Raw genomic sequence first — 19,417 nt, 5'->3', positions numbered from 1 at the left:
TTTCTTGAAGAATCGAGAAATAGTATTTTTAAGGTTATAAATTCTACATTCTAAATTTACTAGGAAGAGCTCTAGTCTATGGAGGAAATTCCTAAGGGTAATAGAGCCCACTTAAACAAATAAACATACAGACAAACTAAAACCCTTCTAATTTGGAGTAAATTTTAAGGGTTGATAAAACCACAGGCCCCCAAACTAGAATTAGAGGACACTCACTTGGCTTCAGTGCTACGAAGAGAAGTCTTAATTTTCCAGGGCCTAACTATTCACAGAAGTACTTTGGCTATAGAAAAGCACAGAGTGAGCTGTGATTCCATAATATAGACATAGAGGAAGATAAATAAATAAAACACATCTGGGGATGTAAAACAGGCAAAACCAACCAACCAACCAAACACAACACTGTCAGATTTGTAGGCCCGCCTACAACCCCCCCACCCAAAGCAATGTGCAGCAAGGTTTTAATAAAACACCCCAGGAACAATTGTTTTGCCCTGGAATTGTCCTCCTGCAGTGGGACATAAGGGAAACATTTATGTCCCACTGAGCCAGACAGCTGTGGGAGGGGCAAGCGCTTCTACAACCTCCCTGGAAATGGATACCGCCCCCTCCCCCAGTCAAGCAGTGTTAATCGGGTTTTCTCTGTGAAAACTCAGTCCTGGCTTCTGGTTCCCAAATAAGTGAGGAATTCTCACCTTGAGTCTGCCTGGTCCTACAAAGAATTGTTGATGTAAGACAGTCACTCTTAAAAGGGTTTCCTTAATTATTTTGTGTGGTAGGTGCCTGGATGGGGAGGAGTGCAGAAGAAGAAAGCCAGTGTTTTCTAGGTATCTGGTGATGACAACAACATACAACAGTTCTAAGAATGAATTATATTTACTAGTTTATAAAAATCATATCAATTTTTTATGGGGCCTGGCATTCAGCAGAACAGGACTACAATTATGTTAAACCAAAGTGTTTGGAAATCAGTTAAAGCAGTCCTGAAATCTGGCAATTCAAGCAGGAAAATTCATGTATTACTCGTAAAAGCACATTGGCAGTCGTGGTATTATTAGGCTATTACCACAAAGCTTTGTTCCTTTTTATTTCTAAGCCATATTTTGTTGGAACAATAGGGATATGTTGATCAGCAATAAAAAGAAACAATACCGGATCAGCCCTCTTTCTGAAGGTTACTCAGGAGACAGCTTTCGGCCCCAGAACAAAGAGAAACCAACTGATAATGAGATCAAATTCATGACCTTGATCTCATCAGTCTAATCAAGGGAAATAGCTGTGTCTAGAATGGCAAGGCTTGCTTTTATTTTGTAAAAACACACCCGGTTTAGTCCTCCTGGGGCCTCCTTCTCCTGGAAAGGACAAAGCAATAAACAAATAAACCTGGTTTAAAGAGTGACTGGTAAATATGTTTTCATTTGTTTGTTCTACAAGCAATTACTGAGGACCTTCTGTCTGCTAAGCATTGTGTTTGATGGGTGATGATTTAAAGTGAAAGTAGAATCTATTAGCAGGGTGTAAAAATCAATAGACCAGGTTGAATACAACAGAATAGAAAATATCAAGTGAATTGCCTCTACCACGTGTATGAAGTGTTCATGAAACTTCTCTTTCAGTTACCTGTATTGTGTACTGGTTATGATGTAATTTTAATTTTTTTTTAATTGGGAAGCACAGTTTGAAAAGGTTGCAAAATCCTGTGTTAGTCTCTAGGAATTTAGTGGTTAACAAGCCAGATACAGGGTATATGCATTAACCAAATACTGCCCCCAATGAGTGATGTCGTAACAAATACTACTGAGAGTACAGGATGCTAAGACACATGGACCTAATCTAGTGTGGGACTGGGGGCAAGTTGAGGAAAGTCTTCTAGAACATCAGACATTTAAATTGAGGACTGAGGGATACATGGGGTAGTAGGGTGGGCATTTTAGTAGGTGGAAATAGCACATGTAGATGCCCTGAGATCGAATGAGTTTGGCACATTCAAAGAACCGGTTGAGAAGTCCAGTTGAGGGGCAGGAGGGAGATGTGGGGGAAAGCATGGAGGTCTACTCATATAGGTTCCCAATGTTGTCCTGGCACAGTGGGAAGTCCCTGAAGGGCTTTAAGAAGGAGAGCCACACAATCTACTTACATATATTCTGGGGGTAGAGTTGAGGTAGATTGTCATAGATGACATTGTTTGTCTCTCTCCTTTTTTATTGAATTATAATTCACATGTAATATTATATTAGTTACTCCTTTTTAAAATCAAAATATGCTTGTGTTAGAATTACTTCATTCATGTATGTATTAAGAGTTAGTGATATGTATTTGAGAGGCGCAAAGCATATGACAGACCAGTTAGAGAGGAGGTGGCAGGTGATGGTGGTTGAAATTAGGGTGGTGGCATTAGCACAAGGAAAAAGGGTCGAAAGAAGAGGTTTGCAAAGTGGACCATATGCAGGTGCATAATAGGTGCTCATTAAATGGTAGCTATCACAAATCATTTGCATGTGAACTATTTTTGGCTGATGTATTTTAATCTTGTCTTTAATATCAGACTGACATTGCCACCCAGCAGAGCTGGCATATTTAGGCAAAAATCACTGGTTATTGCTGGCTTAGAGAAAACATAAAACTTAAACTAAAATATAATTCAAAGCCGGAGGTTACTAAGTGTAAGAAGCTTCCCTCCCAGCCATCATCCTCCTCTTTCTATCTCAAGAAAAGATTTATTTACTGTTTTCAGTTTCCTAGGAATTCAAAATTCATTTTAGATGTTGGGTGGTTGGGTAGAGGTATTTAGTTAACTTCAAGGGAATATTCTAAAGAATGAAAGAGCCATGTCAGACACACCATGTAGGACAAAAGCCCAATTCCCTTTTTTTTGCCAGTTGGGTAGAAAGAGCTTTGATTTTGAACCTGGCACTCAGGAATCTAGTCTTGAAGGCCTCACTTATGAGCTATGTGAGCTTGAGCAAGCTCCTGCTTCTTGCCTGTGTCTCAGTGTCTTTGCCTTTAATGAGGAAAACATCTTCCTCCCTCATCTACCTCATTGACAATTGAGAGGGTCAAATGAGTTGGTATATGTGACAGTAATTTGAAAATAATGGAGTACCGTAAGAGTACAGAGTGGAGTAATTACAGAGCAAATTAAATCTACATGCTTCAGCCTGCATGAGTGCCGCTTTTTGTTTTAAACCATGAAACAAGGACTTCTAGGATTTATGCGTGCTCTTTCAGAGATTCATAGCATTTCAAAGCTAAAAGCTGAATGCTATTCTTAATGCCTATAAGACTCTGAAAGATAGCAGAATGTGATTCAGTGGGTTAAAATCCATCTGTTCTTGGAATGTCATATCCCAGGATTTTAAACTTTTAAAAAGGATTGGTTTTGTAACTAGAGCCATCTAGTGTTGAACTGATAAACACACACACACACACACACACACATGCATGCATGCACACGCACACCCACCTTTTGCTTGGTGTTCTAGGAAACTGCACTTGGGCCTCCTGCATGACATTTTCCATATCATGCAATTGCAGGATTAAACGAGTGCTTGAGAATTTATCTAAATTCTAGACTAAAAACCGTGACAGCCAGCGGGATGCCACTCTGGGCTTGCCCTTCAAAGGCAAGTTGTGTTTCTCACTTCTCCTACCCTCTTTTTCATAGTCACGCCCATGTTTCCTGAAGGTTCCTGCGGTCAGAGTTATTGAATATCTTCTTGTATTTTAAAAGCAATGTTATTTAGCTCAACCATCCCCGAAACAAACATTGATTTTTGAAAAAGAACAATTTTAGTAAAACCTCTTACCAAATCTAGTTTTTTCCCTTATAAATACTAGAAAATACATATCAGTAGGCCTTTAATTTGCACTGTGCTCTATTGCGTGAAGAAAAGAATTCCCACAGACAAATTTCCACTAACTTTTAGATAACTGCTTGAGATTGTTATCATGTAATCTCTTTTACTGATCATATCACAACCTGTTTCCTTGAGGTCATGTTACTAAGTTTTGACAAAAGTAAGTGTGTTCTTTTTTGAAGGTAAGCATTTTGGAACCAAAGTTAAAACACATTAATGCATATGCACATGTTTGTACCATACCATACACACAAGCACACCAGACACGGCTATGAAATCGCCATAATCTTTTCCCCCATTCACACAATTGGACCACTCCTCGTGTCCAGCCAATATTTTAAATCCTTCAGGTTAATGAAGAATCTGAGAAGTCAGCAATTTCTAGCAAATTAGGCAGCATCTTAATTTTTCTCCAGTAAAACTAGATCTGGCCATTACAATAGCCTGCAATTAAGTCAGTTTTAATTTAGCAAATCTAGACGTTCTACATCCAGGTAAGAAACCATTGATTAATGCACTAAAAAGGGTACTTTTAAAAATTCTCTTAATAAATGCTAAAATAACTTGGGGGTTAAGAATAACAGAAATAGAATAATAAAATGCTAATTGCATATGCATGAATACATTTTAAAATGAAAATGAAAAAAGAAAGCTGAAATTAATGGCAAGATTGTTGTGAAGAGAGTGTTAACTTTTGATATAAAACTTAGGCTGCTGCTTGCTGGGCCTAATTCCTAATCTGTTCATTGTAACTTGGACACAATGGGAATTTACCTTTCAAATGTGCTTTGCAGTTTCCAAAACACTTTTGTTGGGTCTTCACAACAACTGTACTGGTATTAGGAGTTGGTAGAGTATAATGCTAAATGCATGGGTTTGCAGTTCTGTTGCTTGGATTGAAACCTCAGCTAACCACTCCGTCACTACCTAACCTCAGCAAGTCTTTTACCCTCTCTGACCACATCTGGAGATGAAGATGATGACAACGCCCACCCGGCACAGTCCCTGGGAGACACAAAGGAGAGAAGGCATGGACAGTGCTTAGCCCAATTCTTAGTAAATATTTGTCTATATTAATTTCACATTAATCAGGCTTCAAAGGAGTCCTGAGGATTAATTTTCCCTCTTCCAGTATCTCAGCAGACAGAACACACATTCCATGTGCTGTAAAATGTACTGCTCTGAAAATCAGTGTCCTGTGAGAAGGTTAACCAAGATCACCTGCATGTTTTTCTTAACACCATGTATTTACATTGGGGGGTAAACAATGTGAATGTGCTTGGAGGATCATAGATCACTATAGGATTAACAATTGAAGAGAAGATGAGGTAATAGATTAAATGTTTGTGCAAGTGGTCTAACAGCAGGAAACAGCATTGAGGCGCAGCAAAGAAAGCAGGTTTTTGCCATTTATTTCCTGAGCGACTTTAGAAGGTTTTGTAATGTCTTTGAACATCAGTTTTCTTCTCTGTAAATTAGGACTGATAATTTCTGATTTATTATATTTTGTTATGATTAAATAAAGTATATGTTTGTATTGTGCCTAACACACCATAAATTTCTGTCTCATCTCTAGGTCTCTTTCCATTATATCATGATCCATTCACAGTAAACAGACCAGGGTTCTTATCCTGCTTCTTCCACTAACACATCTGTCTTTTTATTTAGACTTTTTAATACTCCTTCTGCTTCTGCAATCTAAGGACATGAATCTGTCCTCAGTTCTATAAAATTCTTTGTCATCGTTTCTTCAAATGTTGTCCCTGAATCCATTATCTTTAATCTCTTTACCTCTGATTACGTACATTTTGATAATTTCTTCAGATACACCATTCAGTTCACTAATTTTCTTCTCATACTATGTATCTGCTGGTCAATCCATTTTAACCCATCTATTAAGCTTTTAAATTTCACCAAATATATATATATATTTATATGCATATGCATACACACATGTATGTGTATATATATGTATATGTGTATGTATGTATTAGAAGTTCTATTTTTTAACAGAACTGTGCATTCTTGCTTATTTTTCTTTGTTTTCAGTTTTATCTTTTAATTCATGAATCATAATAAACACTTTTATAGTATGTATATGATAATCACTATATATACAGTAATTAGTGGTCAAATTCTTCTTTTTATTTTTTTGTCAACTCTCTTTTTAGATGTTTTATGACCTTGCAGCTTTATCTTTTTAGGCTGTGAGGTTATATTTAATAATGTTTTTGTATGTGGGGATCCTAGACCACCTGAGTTTGCTAACTGGGTTGAGGGAGTACACCTCCAGAGAGGTTTTAAATTTGCTTTTTCAGGACACATTTCTATATAATTTCGTATGTTGGGATTTATAAGACTATGTAGGAGATTTTTGTACACACATACGCACACACTCTTTTATTTATATGTATGAGGTCTATCCAGAGGGTATCCAGCCATATAATATGGAAAACAGACACACTTATTGAAGAAGGTACAAGATATAAGAAACACTGTACCTAGGACAATGATGTTCAGTCCCCTTCAGAGTAGGCACCTTGGGACCTCACACAGTTCTCCCAGTTGCCATCAGCTGCCCTGTCATAGTTTCCTGAATCATACTGACAGTCTGAAGTCTCTTCCTTTTCAAAGGTGATTTTAGTGTTGAGAAAAGCCTGAAGTCCAGGGTGCCAAATTTGGGCTGAAGGGTGGTTGAGTCACCTGAATGATTTAATGTTTTGCCAAAAATCTCTTCATAAGATGTGATGCATGAGCAGATGCATTGTCATGATGAAGCTTCCAGTCACCAGTTACCCATAGCTGTGGCCTTCTGAATCACCCAAATAATTTCTGCAGAGAAATGTTCAAGCTTAATGCAAAATTTGATGCAGATTTGTTGCTCTACTCACTCAGTCATTTTGAATGTGAAGGCCACACAGTACTCATGCTCACTTAACAGTGTCTACCACCCCCACTGACTAGTACAGTGTAGTCATCATTGTTCACACATGCACATTCCAGTCCACTGTCCTTGGCTGCCAGGTTACATGGATGTCACTCAAACTGTTCTCATTCTATTAACAATGGCTGAACTGTTTTCAGACAGACATCATACACACACACACACACACGTATGCATATATGCACATACATATATACACACATATAAGGTATATGTATCATATAAGGTATAGGTCAGTGGTTATAAATATCAGGAGAAATTTTGTGTTATCTAGATCAAAGGTTAAGACAAATTTCATTTTCATTTTCCTTTGCCAGTGAGCAAATATTTTCTATCCTGCATTTCATTTTGGGTGGTGTAGTTCCATTTAAGAGACCTGACTTTGTGAAGGGGCTCAATACCAATACCAACAGCAATAGCAATACCATGTTTCTTTTAAGGCCAAGGTCCCCACATGGTTTCTCAGATCCATTCTACTTGGTTACTAATATCAGCTCCTGCCAGTTTCTGTTTTCCTTATTATTTTTACCTGCTTTGGATTTCCATTCCTTCTTGTGAGATCAGCTATGCTTTTATACTAATGTGCTATGTTCTGTGTACATTTCTAGGTCTTTTTGTGGACATCATATACATTTGAATTAGTTTTGCATTCATACAATATGAAACCCAAAATAGCAGTGATTTAAACAAGATAGAAGTTTATTTCTTTCTTATATAAAATAAGTCCAAAGGAGGCAGTAAGAGCTGGCTGGCAAGCTATAGGATTTTGTTTAGTGGAGCCAAAAAGTCTGTTACATTTTTTCCATAAAATAAAAGACACGTTTTTTAATTTTCACCAATAAGTTTATTGATTTGGGTATTTTGAGTATGTTGGCTAGCTCCTGCTATTGGTTTTTAATGGGTAGAGGCCAGGGGTGCTGCTAAACATCTTCCAATGCATAAGACAGCCCCACAGCAAAGAATTATTTGATCAAAATGTCGATAGTACCAAGAAACTTCACATACCATTTTTACCACATTCAATCAGTCACAGCACCTTGTCCATATACTGTACAAATCTTTTTTTGTGTTTCAGTTGCATTTTTACCTTTCTTGAAATGATAAAGCATAATATGCCAAAAATGTCACATATTTCTTCCATCTTCAATATTAAAATGGCTGCACAAAAATTCACCAATTTTGGTAAGTTTTTTAAAAGGCACACTGATATGACAGCTGTCACAATACAATCTAACAAAATTGTTTCAAATGAAGTTAAAGACAATTAAACAGTACTAGAGCCATACAGATAAAACACTATATGAACTTTTTGGCTGGCCTAATATCAGGGACCTTGGCTCCTTCCTGCTCTCAGCTAGGATGTTAGCTTCATCTTTGTATACTTGGAACCTGACTAATCTCAATATCACATGTGAAATCCAGACTGCACAATACAGAAATGGGTTTAAAGTTGTGCTCCTCTTTTTATGGAAACTCCCAAATCCCACTCAACACTTCCTGCTTACAATTCATTGGCCAAAATTTGGTCATATGGCCTTGCCTAGATCTCTGTAATGGAATGTTTTAAAAGTGCTTAGCCCGTTGTTTGGCACACCCTAAGTATTCAGTAAACCTTAGCTATAGACTTGTGAGGTAATCCTGAGTTCCAATGATATGATGAGTTCCATATCCAGAAGATTTACTAGTAAAGGAGGAGAGAAGAGCTTCATATTGCTATTTGACAGAAATATAAAGGAGAGAGTGTAAGGGTCCATAGTATATTCAGTTTGTGTCAAAACATGAACTGAAACGTGTACTTGGCACTCAGGGTTTGAACTATTATCCCTGAATCCTGGGGTGAGAGAATTGGAGGGGAAGGCAGCTCGATATAAAATGCATCCCAGGTTGTGTTTGCTTTGGCCAACTAAAATATTTCTGGATTTTGTTGCTGGAAATAGTCTGGCCTGTCCACACAAATTACTTTTAACTCATTACCTTCACACAACAGAGCACCACTGATTTTTTTTAAAAAAACAACCAGACTTTACAACCTCACCCAATTCCGTTTGCTCAGTTGGAAAACGAGTTCCATGTTAATGGCAGTTATTGTGGATTTGTTTATTGCCAAAGGGACATTCAACCAAAACATCAATTAAAGATGCATTTAATTCACAAGACCTACTTTGCTGAGTTCCTTTGAGTTCAAACATCTGACTGCTGACTGTATGCCAGAGGAGTTGTTTTTCTTTTTAAAAAATGTTTAGCAGGGAGGTTGACATTTTCACCATTCTGTGAACTTTATGTCTTCTCATATAACTGTGGCTAGGACAGACCCTCTAAATGATTTTGTCTCATCTTGGCTATCATCCAAAAATACGCAATTATTCCAGGTTAGATGGAAAAAGCAGGGAGTCAGCTTTCAGTTTAAATCTGAGCTCCAGTAGGTCTGCCATACAATTTCTGAACTTTAGTGTCATCATCTACAAAATGGGAGTTCCGTAACTTATCTTCAGAAATGCTATGAAGGGTGAGATGGATTCTCTGCTTAAAGGGCTTGCTACTGTGCTGAGCGCACCAGCGTTTACTACTTGTTAGTGTCCTCCTTGGACTGAAGGGCTAATGGTCCTTGGCCAGCCTAACTCAAATTAGTTCATCCAGTAGTATAGATTTCTGGCTGAGGATTGGGATCCTTTTTTTTTTCTTTCCTAAAACCAATCACATTTATCAGAATAGAAACATTAGCTACTCTTTAATGAGTCTAAATTTAGTGCCTCTAGTCCTTCTTCAAGAAAATCATTTATATATGTACGAAGTTCAAGTCAAATCTAGCAATTGTCTGTTCTACTCATTCCATATGCTGTTCTTTAGAAGCATTTTAAAAATGCTTTTGTAAATATTTATCAATATTTACAATAAATTTATTGTACATTATTTTTATAAATGTTCCTTTAAAATAAACTTTATTTTTATAATAGTTTTACATTTATAGAAAAATTGTGAAGGCAAATACATAGAGTTCCCACATATCCAACACCACATTTCCCTTATAATTAATGTTTCATATTGGCATGGTACATTGGTTGCAATTAACGAACAAAAATCAGTATATTATTTCTAACTTACATACTTCCTTCAGATTTCCTTAAATTTTACCTAGTATTCTCTCTATCACAGGATCTTATCTAGGATACCATATTATATTTAGTCATTATGTCTCCTTAGGTTACTCTTGGCTGTGGTAGTTTTTTCAGATTTTTCTTGTTTTGATGACGTTAATAGTCTTGAGGAGTACTGATCAAGTGTTCTTTAAATGTCCCTTAATTGTGATTTATCTGATGTTTTCCTCATGATTAGGTTGGGGTTATGGATTTTTATGAAGATAACGGAGGTAAAGTGCTATTTTGATCACATCATACAAGGGTGCATACTATCAATATGATTTAAGACTGTTGACGTTGGCCTTGATCCTCTGGCTGAAGTAGTGTTTATAAGGTTTCTCTACTGTAAAGTTACTCTTTATTTTTCTCTTACCGTGCTGCACCTTTTGGAAGGAAGTTACTGTGCACAGCCCACACATAATAAATGTGGAATTCTACAGGGCAAATTTGTCTCTTCTCCCCCAGTTAATTATTTGATATTTAATCTTCTATTTGAATCACTAAGGATCCATGGGTATTTATTCTTATATTGGGTTAAAATACAATATAACTTTTTTTTCTCATCTTGATCTAGCTTTGGCTGCTGGGAGTTCTATCAGTTAGTTGCTCTGTCCAAGCACACTTTCAGTTGTAAGTTTACAGATATTTCTATGTTTTTTGATTTTATGTAGTTTCCCTCATAAAATTATGTACTTTGTGGGAGCAGAGTATGTGTCTTATTTTATTGTTTACTACTGTATCCTTAGTACTTAGAAACATGAGGGGGACCAAAACATTGGAATTTATTTATGAAAAATTGTGTATTTATTCTCACATGTTTAAACTTCAGTCACCTTCAAAGTACTCTCTCTGTTCGATGCAATCCACATATCAAGACTTCTTCCACTGCTTAAAAACTGCTTAAAACAGTTTTTGAACTGGTTGGTTTTGATGCCTTTTAGTGCTTCTACCATTTTTTGTTTAACCTCTTCCACATTGCCAAAATGTTTCCTTTTGAGGACTTTCCTAATATGGAGGAACAAACAAAAAAAAGCTTCTCAGGGAGAGATCCAGAGAATAGGCAGGGTGGGGCACAGGGGTCAAAGGGAGGGGGCATGTTTTTTTGGTCAAAAACTGCTGAACACTCAGCATGGTGAGGGCAAGTGCACTTGTAATTCACCCATCATGAAATGGGCAAACACGTCAAAAGTGTCTTAAAAAAATTCACTGAACTTGAATAGAGCCTCGTACAACAACATCAGCTGGTACACTCATACAGATGGGTTCCTAAAACCCTCATCTAGTGAGGGAAGCCTGTACTACAAGGGATCTGCCCTTCAGAAGATAATTCCAGATTTTTTGGATCCCCACTCCTATAGTAGGGCTCAATGAATATTGAGTGCATAAATATATGAATAAATAACAGGATGACTTAGGTACTGTATAAGGCACAGCACATATGTGATTTCTAATCTTCAAAATAATACTGAAGGGAAGGCATTATTCTCCTGTTTTACAGATGGAGGAGTTAGAGAAGGTAAATTATGTGACCAAGGTCACATAGTGAGAACTTGAACCCTAAATTGCCTGACTTTATGTACATATGCAGCCTTGAATATGGCTATTGTGGGACATGTTAAAGATCCTCACAAGTCTAGTTATAAGGTTATATCCATGTGTGTATGATCACTATAATTACTCTTTCTGTTTCTTTCTCTTTATCCCTACTTATATGCAACCAGATATTATCTATTTTTGAAAATTAAATTTAAAAATTCAGTATAAATTTGAAGAAAATATTTAAAATCTCCCACTCCTTTACTCAATGTCTAAATTATACATCTTCTAACCACTTCTCACATCCTAGTTTGCAAGAATAATTCCAAAATTGTAGGCTATATATTTAAATTAATGTAGGTCAATCCAACACACTGATGAAAATTGAATAAAGGACCATTCTGATCTGTGTGGAAATTCTCAGAAGAAACTCCTGGTTTTATTTTATCATCTTAGAAATTTGTGGTGGGGGGCAGTGAGGTATAATGGAAAGCAATAGATTTGGGGTGGGGGTCAATCAAAAGACCAGGTTTGCTGTGGCTGATGTGGCTCAGTGGATTGAGCACTGGCTTGTGAACCAAAGGGTCCCTGGTTTGATTCCCAGTCAGGGCACGTGCCTGGGTTGCAGGCCAGGTCTTCAGTAGAGGGTATGTGAGAGGCAACCACACACTGATGCTTCTCTCCCTCTCTTTCTCCCTCCCTTTCCCTCTCTCTAAAAATAAATAAATAAAATCTTAAAAAAAAAATACCAGGTTTGACTCATGGCTCTGGCATTTTGCAGCTGGGGACCTCAGTCAAGTTTCCTGCACTTCCAAGCCTCAGTTTTCTCCTAGGAAAAAATGATATTAAAAGTATCCACTCCATAAGTGAAGATAAAATGAGGCATTATGCGTTAAGTGTGTATAATATAATTGTGTATATTTTGCCCATCATATAAAGAACTCAATACATGATAGGTATTGTTTTATTTTCATTATTGCTGTTATTCTGTTTCTTTTCTGTAGATCAAAATGTATTTGAGTTTTTTAAAGGGTTTTGGGCGGATGGAAATGGAATAGATGGAGTGACATGGAATACATGGAGACCCATCTGGGAACTCGTTAACTACACATGCTTGATTGTGGAGACTGTGGTATTTAATGTTAAGAGGAAGGCTCTATTTTTCTTACAAAAATATTATCGATGTAAATATATTTACTCTTAAATTGTATCCTAATTTATAAAGGTAGCTCCCAGGCTCTGTTCAATTGCCATGTGTCTTACTCTGAAAAAACATGCCCACTCCCTTCCCCTTGAATGACCTAAGCGTGGACAGACCATCATCACTTATTGAACTTACATAGAACATCGTCTTTTTCTAAACCACTGACACTAAATTCCCCTTTGTGTTATGAGAAACAATGTCAAACACCACTCAGGTTGGATGTGTTGGGCAATGAATTATAATGAGGCTCTAATACCACCAGCCAGCCTCAATGCCCTTTAAGAACTGCTTTCTAAAACTGTGCAGAGTTTCACCAATGATTCATCATTCTTCCAATAAATCACTTGTTGCCTTACAGAATCCTTCAGCCTGAACCCTCTTCTTGGCTGTACCTCTTCAGTGGTTTGACCTGATTCTAGAGTTCAAATTAGTAGTCAGTGATAGTAGGAGGTGGGGTGGTCTTTCAGGAGACATGTTCTCATGTTGACATTAAGGTCCCCCATAGTGGCAAGCACATTAGTTGGCACACATACTGTTCTTCAGTGATTCTAAGGTGCACATTGTCCCTGCTTTAACAACTCAAGGGTGGGAAGTGGGGATGGCTGGGATGGGGGGAGGAGTGAAGGGGGAAATGGAGACAATTGTACTTGAACAATAATAGCAAAAGTTAAAAAATTATAAATGATTCAAAGAGAAAAAAAATAACTCATTATGTTTTACAATCACTGTCAGCCAGACAGAGGGTATGATACTGTCATTGCCTCCACACGCACATCAATATTTGAAGAAGGATGTCATTGGGTTGGAAGGAAGTCCTGAAGATAATAGTTGATGGTTATTTTTTAAAAAATGTATCACTGGCGGTCTTAACTGCAAAGAGAAGGATAGCGTATGGAAAAGCTAGACTAACCCATTGAGTGTGACTCAGCTAGACTGAGTGTGATGAAGTTTTGAGATGAACCTAGATTTGTTTTCCATGTATCCCTTAGCATTACGAGTAAAGAGGAGGTAGAATAAAAACTGCATGCCCAAAATAAATCTAAAAGTGCTATTTCAATTAGAAATTTTTGAAGAAAGTCCAAGTGATAAGAAAGCATTATCATGGGGACCGTATTTTTTTCTTTTCTGAATAGTACCTAAAATAATGTCGTGTGTTGCAATGGATGGCATATTAGATTTGATAAAATATGGCAACTGGATGTCCTCAGGTAACACAGGCTTTAGGCTTGTTTTAGAGCTTCTGGCTTTATTTCCCAGATAACACTCTTGGGTTAATATGTCCGCCTTATGCATAGGTTGGCTCAGGCCTCTCATTTTCACACAGAAAAATCCAGAGAAAGAGAAAAATCTGCACAAGCCCAGTTTTCAATTAACCTATGTCTGCAGAAGAGCTATATACATTTCTTGTTTTTCCCTAAGCCATATATTGGCAAAGGAAAGTTACATTTTCATGATTAAGATTAATCAGGGTCAAATATGAAAACCACATGGGCTGGCACATAGTAGGGAAAGGTGGGAAGATTGTTGAAAGGCAATCACACACTATGTATTACAAAGCTTTTTTTTTCTTTTTGCTTAAACTAATAGTGTCAAGGAACTATCCCCCACCCCCTGCCAAGATACACTTTTATAGCTTAAAAAAAGAGATTTGTGTTTCAACACAAATTTACCTGATTCAATCAGCATCAAATTTCCTGGCACCTATTTGCACAAACTGCAATATATTTGCAGTTGTCATATTTAAATATGTGCAGAGCTGTAAAATACCTTCTTGGAACAAACATGCATTGTATTTCAGAATAGTTGTCAGAATATTCTTGCACTTGACTATTTCTACTGAATCATAAATGGTTTCAATATGTCAGAGAAAGTTGGATGCGGATATTTTAGCATAGTACATGTGAAAATTAAACACTGTTCTTTGGGAAGGTATTTGCCTAAAGTTGACTGGTATCAGCTGATTGTCAGTAACCTGGGGTCTGGGAGGAAGTGGGATTGCCATTATCTGGGTTTGAAAGAAGAGATGAGGTCTCTTCTACACCATAGGTTTGTGTTTTAACTTACCTGTTTTACTTTGAGAAAACAATCAAGAAGACATTAAATATTGGTGATTTGTAGGTACAGAGAAGCAGGTCATTTAAAAAATTCTTAAATTATGGGGAAAAAATGACCAGTGGTGTCCACTTTCCTTAACAAGGGAGGGGCAATTGGGCCTTCTAGGGTTGGAATAAAATGTTGGGTTGTGTTCTCCACATTTTAGTATTAGAAGTGAGAGGATGGATTGTCAGGGTTAGAACTTGAAAAATATGTCCAAATGTATCTGAGCAACCGAGTCTGGAATTGGGTGCAGAGGGGTCAGAAATCCTGGGAAAAGAAGAGCAAAGTTCTCATAGGTGACCAGAAGGGGTGTGTGGATAAATCCCATCTGGGCTTTCAGTGGAGGAATTTAGCAGAGTGGCTAAGACACTAGGCTCTGACATTTGCTAACTATATGACCCTCACCTAGCTGGGTAACCTACAACCTCAGTTTGCTCATCTGTAAAACAAGGATACCTCATTGTCCTTCTACTGCATTTATTTTTTTCTTAACCTATCTCAGTCATTACTTATTTTATTTCATTTGTTGGCTTATTTATTGTTTGTCCACCAGGAGATAACATCAGCCCCATGGTGGCAGGAACTTTGACTCATCCACTGCTATGTGTCTTTGAGTAGACAAGAGGGGATGGAGTCAAGGAGATAAACTTGGGAATGACTGGAAGGAAGAGAGGTACAGCTCAGTGCTTCTCCAACTTCAATGTGTGTATGAATATCCTAGGGATCTTGGTAAAAATGCAGATTCAAATTGAGTAGGGCTGAGCTAGTGTCTGAGATTCTGCATCTCTAAGGAGCTCACAGGTAATATCAAGACTGTGTTGTAGGGACTAAACTTTGAGGAGTAAGGCCTAGAGAAATTTTTGAGTCAGACACTACAGAGATGGGACTAAAGAACTGGGCTTCACATAAACTTCCCAGTGATTAAGATGCATATCAAAGTTGGAGAACTATTGAGGTTAATGAAAGAAGAAAAAGAGATTTTAGGAAGCATGGAGGGACTAGCTGAGTTGGGAGCAAATGAATATCTAATTGACAGTCCAAGAGGTTAAGATTAATGTATGGTAATGTTTAAATGGAGTTCTGGGATCCTCTATTTTAAGTTTTCATTAGAAGAAGAAAAAACGATGCCTTTAGCACTGATTCCAACATTGCCAAACTTCATATTGCTTACAATGAGAAATTATAGACCCCATCCAATTTAATGCCTACATACTCTCTGGTCATCTTAACTCGAATGCCTCTGAACTGTTTGTCAAGCACTGCAAAGAAACAGAAAACTTTTCCAGTACCTGGTGCTGTTTTATGAAGAACCAACTATGTCTAACAAATGCAATTTGTCTCTATGGCAAAGTAGTAGAACCCTTATTGAAAAGAATAAGAAACAGTATCCAGTATATGTCTCAGCTTTAATAAACTTTATATTTGTGAGTTAATTTTATTTGCAAGGTTTTATTTAGACTGTGATACCAGTGCCTTTACACTGATATTAAAGAGGGGGCAAGAATGTATTAAGTCGTGGTATAGGTCTTTGGCCTCAGGATACCTCCATATACTATTTGTTACCTGACTTTAATCATGGAAAGAACATAGTCATTAGATCTGCGAAGTTGGCAGAGCTCATATCTCATGAATGGAATCTAAACTCAAATTGTATTTAAGATGCTGAAGAAGCATTTTATTATTCACTCAATAAGTATTTTTTTGACTGACTGATTATATACACATCACATCCAAAAAAGACTTCAAATAGAATCAACTTTTTTGAGTGTCCGCTGAGTGGCAGAAGCCCTGTGCTAGGGTCTGGGCACAACAGACACAGAAGACTTTTTAGTGATGACTTCAAGGTGCTTACAGCTTTAGGAAGGAGATAAGACAATTACCTGAATAACAGAAGCAAAGTACAAAGGGATACATCTCACCAGAAGTGCCAATGAAGCGCATGGGGATGGTAAGAAGGTGGTAAGAAGTGCCATCAGCATGGATTACAGACTTGATTTGGGAATTCAGCCACAATACTCAAAACCTAAAGTACTTACGCACTTTGTGCTGTCCTAGCAAATATATACTACTCCAGGTGCTGATTCTGGTTCTGTGGCTCTTGAAGAATATATAACTTTTTGGTTTCCTTTTTATGGGAAAAATATGCTGAAGGACTCATACAAATGAGGGACACTGAAATGAACTTTATTAGTGCCATCATAAATCGATCTCTGGCTAGAGCTAGAATGTATAATGTAGCCTCATTTTAGTGGCAAAAGTCTGGACTAATTCAACTGTTAGGAGAGTACTGGTTAAATAAGTTGATGCATTTTATAATGGGATATCATAGAGCTGCTAAAAAGGATGAAGGCGACCTCTATGTACTGATACAGAACAACCTCAGAGATAGGTGACAAAAGCCATGTGCAAAATGGCATAGTATTCTACTATTTATTTAAAAAAGGGGGACGTTTATACCCAGAGATATGCTTATAAATGCCATCAGTAGCTCTGAAACCAGTAGCGCTGTTGCTTCTGCAAAAGACTATGAGGTGGAGAATCGGCAGTAAAAGAAGACATTTTTTTACCTGATATTTTTTGTACTGTTTGAATATTTACCATGTATACTTATAACAGTTTTGAAAATAATGTCAAAAGCAATAGCAACCAATCAAAGAAGAACATTTGAGTCAGGCCTTAAGAGAAAACAGCATGGAGAGTTGTTTGGCTGCTGCAGACAGTGAAGGCGGGTCCCAACGTTGAAGAAGCTTTTTTGTGCAGGTGTTGGGGAGCTGCTGAGCAGAGGACCCACTCGACAGAGCAACATTTTGCAGAAATCATTGTTGGGATGGATTGGGATCGGTAGGCTAGTCCTGAGTCAGTTACTTTGGACCGCCAGGAGAGCTATAATGAGGACCTGGGTGGTGGTAATGCAAGAAAGAGCAGAAGGAAAAAGATGGGAATGGGAGCGATTGGAAAGATGAACACATTAGGGCCAGGAGACACTTTAGGGTACAGAAGGAAGCAATAAAGAAAAGGGCCACTGGAGGCTCTGAAGTAATAGGATTATTCAGTTAGGAAAAGTAGTGCCTGGTTGTGTGCTTCAAGTCATTTTTCCTTTGGTATTTGGAGATAAGTATAAACTGTCTTGAAAAACTCCATTCCTTTGGGGAAGCGCCTATTGCCAGCATCTCTTTAAAGCTCTTTTTTCCTCTTATTGCCTCAGGGTAGGATAGGCCTTCTCAAGACCATGGATTTGGTGGGAAACCCGGGGCATTATCAGAGGTTATTCTCAGTGCTTGGCATCTGAAAATACAGTAAAGGATAAAACTCATTGGACCACAAAAAAGTGAAGACATTCATTGTGCACCCCATATAAGAGACAGGAAGCGTGGATGGAGTGGGCAGTCCAAAGGGTAGGTCTGTCCTGAGCTCGGGGTTTCCTCTTCCCATAAGCTGAAAAAATGGCCACTTTCAAAGTGGTCACTAGGAAAGGTTCCCTGGCACTTCCACAAATAATTCTACCTCCCTGAGGATGCTTCACTTTCTTTCAATTAAGACAAAGCTTTTTGTTTTTCAGAGGTCAGGATCAAAAAGCAAATTCATCCTGGTCACGGTAATCCAAGACCCCCACTTCACATCGGAATGCAAAAGGTGCACTTCCCAGAGGACAAGTGTCTGCAGAGGAGGGCACATGAGCGGCCATGGGGAGGAGAAGCGAGATCTGAGCGGACTGCAGTTGAAAGGGTGCAGAAAAGATGGACAAAGTAGCTATCACTCCTCTGACATGGCAATGCTGCCTTCTTCAGGCCAGGGATAGCACACTCGAGAAAGCGAGGGCGATTTTGGGTTGACTTGGGTGAAGTGTTTCTCAAAATGGGGTTTAGGATCACGTGAAACAGAATGATCTGTGAATCCTTGTGAAAAATCAGATTCCTGGCATCCACCTAGGCCCCAGGTACTAATAAATTCAGGCAGGGACAGGTGAAGAGGAGTGGCCTGGGAGTGTGCATTGTAACAAAAGCGTTGGTGATTCTTCTGGTCACAAAGTTTGGGAGTCAGTGCCTTAATAATTTAGAATTTCTCTCCTTTTTTCCCTCCTCCTCTCCCTCCCACTCTCCTCTCTACTTTTTTGAAATATCCTTTTATCCCTGACCTTCTCCCCAGCTCTTCCACCGTATAATTCTGTATCAGCTGCCTAACTTCTTTGCTCCAACACCAGGATTTAGTTTTGTCATAGCACTTATCACACTCTCTTGTAAATATGCTTGCTTGTCTTTCCTCCACTAGACTGTGTATTCTTTGGGCCCAGGTGCTGTGTATTTTATTTTTGTATGCCCTATGCTAGAATTCTAGCCATTGAATACCTCACTGAAGAGCTTCTCAACCACAGAGTGGGGGCAGGATGATATTGTTCTCACTATCAGTGCAGGGCTATGGCTTTCAAAAGTGTTGTGATTGAAATAAGGTCATCTCAATGATTTCTGATTTCCCCTTGCTGTGTGCCTTCAGCGGGAATCTGGTAGTAGCATGCATGTGTGTGAGTTCATTCATGGAGGTGTATTTTGTCTTCCTTGGTCGGATTTTCCCAAACTTCTCTTGCCCCCACACCATTACCCACTACTGACAATACCTAGGAAGACATGTTAATTTTTATGAAATT

General features: G+C 38.1%; 1 protein-coding gene across 1 annotated transcript in view; it reads left to right on the top strand.

The window, feature by feature from the left end:
* PRKG1 (protein kinase cGMP-dependent 1) overlaps positions 1 to 19,417 on the top strand; it is a 1,342,121-nt gene that overhangs the window by 55,932 nt on the left and 1,266,772 nt on the right. The window lies entirely within an intron of this gene.

The sequence above is a fragment of the Phyllostomus discolor genome, chromosome 5, assembly GCF_004126475.2.
Source record: "Phyllostomus discolor isolate MPI-MPIP mPhyDis1 chromosome 5, mPhyDis1.pri.v3, whole genome shotgun sequence".
In the NCBI taxonomy this organism is placed as follows: domain Eukaryota; kingdom Metazoa; phylum Chordata; class Mammalia; order Chiroptera; family Phyllostomidae; genus Phyllostomus; species Phyllostomus discolor.
This window is presented reverse-complemented; position numbering and strand designations above follow the sequence as displayed.